The sequence below is a fragment of the Oncorhynchus nerka genome, linkage group LG20 (assembly GCF_034236695.1).
Source record: "Oncorhynchus nerka isolate Pitt River linkage group LG20, Oner_Uvic_2.0, whole genome shotgun sequence".
NCBI lineage: Eukaryota > Metazoa > Chordata > Actinopteri > Salmoniformes > Salmonidae > Oncorhynchus > Oncorhynchus nerka.
In genome coordinates, this window is record NC_088415.1 from 6,560,386 (window position 1) to 6,562,885 (window position 2,500).

Sequence of the window (2,500 nt, forward strand, 5' to 3'; positions counted from 1 at the left end):
TTGCCCCTAGATTTAAAGTCAAGAACTTAATGTAACACTGATGCATCATGAAAAGGAGGTTATTTAGAGACATAAAACCAGACAGAATCTAACCCTGTGTGGGTAAAACCTTTCTTTGACAGTGCTGGCAACACGTTTGAGCAGAATCACACGACATGAACTACAAACACCCCCCTCAACTAAGAATAGCCTTGATGTGACTCATATTCTTGCAACAAAAGATGAGTTAGAATCAGCTCTCTGTGTGTTTGTGCATCGTAAGTTTATGTCAGCGAGCTAGAATGTGTACAGCATTTTCTTTTTGCGTGTGTAAGTCCACAGTGTGTGTGTGTGTGTGTGTGTGTGTTGTGTGGACCAGACCATTACTGTATTGCCACACAGAGCGTGTGTGTGTGTGTGTGTTGTGTGTGTGTGTGTGTGTGTGTGTGTGTGTGTGTGTGTGTGTGTGTGTGTGTGTGTGTGTGTGTGTGTGTGTGTGGGCTGGACCAGACCATTACTGTATTGAAAGACAAAGCCTGTAGTTTCAGTCTGCCTCCCTCACTGCAGAGTTATTTTGAGCAGGCGGACAGAGAACACATTTCATACAGTACAATACACCCACACCCCCATCCCACCCCCTCACTGGGACAGATTCTGCTGACGGGACAGTAGGGGTATAGGGGAGTCGTCTACACCAGTCTGTGAGTGAGGGGGGAGTGGCAAAGGAAGAGAATCAGAGAGGACCCGGGATAGGAGGGTAATTGCATTAATAAGCAAGGGAGCTCAACACTCCCTGCAGGGGTGCTCTGTACTCGAATTCGTGAAGGCGTGCTCCGTCCTCAGATCGCTCCGTCCTCAGATCGCTGAAGGGGTGCTCCGTCCTCAGATCGCTGAAGGGGTGCTCCGTCCTTCGGATAGCTGAAGGGGTGCTCCGTCCTTCGGATAGCTGAAGGGGTGCTCCGTCCTTCAAATCGCTGAAGGGGTGCTCCGTCCTCAGATCGCTGAAGGGGTGCTCCGTCCTCAGATCGCTGAAGGGGTGCTCTGTCCTTCGGATCGCTGAAGGGGTGCTCCGTCCTCAGATCGCTGAAGGGGTGCTCCGTCCTCAGATCGATGAAGGGGTGCTCCGTCCTTCGGAATGCTGAAGGGGTGCTCCGTCCTCAGATCGCTGAAGGGGTGCTCCGTCCTCAGATCGCTGAAGGGGTGCTCCGTCCTCAGATCGCTGAAGGGGTGCTCTGTCCTTCGGATCGCTGAAGGGGTGCTCCGTCCTCAGATCGCTGAAGGGGTGCTCCGTCCTTCGGATCGCTGAAGGGGTGCTCCGTCCTCAGAATATTCAACTAAACTTGGAGGAACAATTAATATTAGTTCTAGCTTCCAAACGTTCTAAGAAAAGGCACTGAAAAACAGAGGAAGAAATAGGAAAAGAATGATTGAACCATAATTCAAATCCGCTGCTATGTGACACAGAGTTAAAACAAAGGAGCCCGTGTTGACAACCGGGAGGGAGGAGTTGCTGTTAAGTTGTTGTTGTTGTTAAGTTGTTGTTTACTTGTGTTCTAATAGCATGTGTTGACATCCTTGGGCACTTTTACAGGAAAAGAAACTAGGACATCAAATAGCGACTGAGGAATAAAACCGAATGAACACCCCTCATTGACCTGCTTCTTGCCGCAGTTGGCTGTGTGTTTGTATGTGTGTGTATGAGTCAGGCGCTTGCTGCTGCGGCGACAGTAACCGCATGACAACAGGAATTCCATCCTGCTTTAGTCTTGATGTAATCCCTATACTAATACAGGATTGCAGAACAGAACATTGGTCGGGGAAACAACCACATCCCAGCTGGCCGGCTGGCTGAAACAAACAGTAACACACACCACAGGCCTCCCGTCAGCTTCCTGTCTCTGACACACTCCTCAGACACTTCTCTGTGGAGAGATTCAGCTTATGTAGACTTAGGTTAGGCTCAGATGAGGTTATATGGACTTAGGTTAGGCTCAGATGAGGTTATATGGACTTAGGTTAGGCTCAGATGAGGTTATATGGACTTAGGTTAGGCTCAGATGAGGTTATATGGACTTAAGCTCAGATGAGGTTATATAGAATTAGGTTAGGCTGAGATGGGGTTATATAGAATTAGGTTAGGCTCAGATGAGGTTGTATAGAATTAGGCTAGGCTGAGATGGGGTTATGTAGACTTAGGTTAGGCTCAGATGAGGTTATATGGACTTAGGTTAGGCTCAGATGAGGTTATATGGACTTAAGATCAGATGAGGTTATATAGAATTAGGTTAGGCTGAGATGGGGTTATATAGAATTAGGTTAGGCTCAGATGAGGTTATATAGAATTAGGCTCAGATGAGGTTATATGGAATTAGGCTCAGATGAGGTTATATAGAATTAGGCTCAGATGAGGTTATATGGAATTAGGCTCAGATGAGGTTATATAGAATTAGGCTCAGATGAGGTTATATAGAATTAGGCTCAGATGAGGTTATATGGACTTAAACTCAGATGAGGTTATATA

General features: G+C 47.2%; 1 long non-coding RNA gene across 2 annotated transcripts in view; it reads right to left on the minus strand.

Moving 5' to 3' along the window:
* Positions 1-478: 478 nt before the first annotated feature.
* The window catches only part of LOC115125095 (uncharacterized), an 8,378-nt gene continuing 6,356 nt past the window's right edge, over positions 479-2,500 (minus strand). The window contains exon 3 of one of the 2 annotated variants that reach the window (XR_010460110.1): positions 479-1,313. This is a non-coding gene — a long non-coding RNA (uncharacterized LOC115125095). Of the gene's footprint in view, positions 1,319-2,500 lie in introns of both variants that reach the window. The other variant, XR_003862902.2, reaches the window with a different exon arrangement.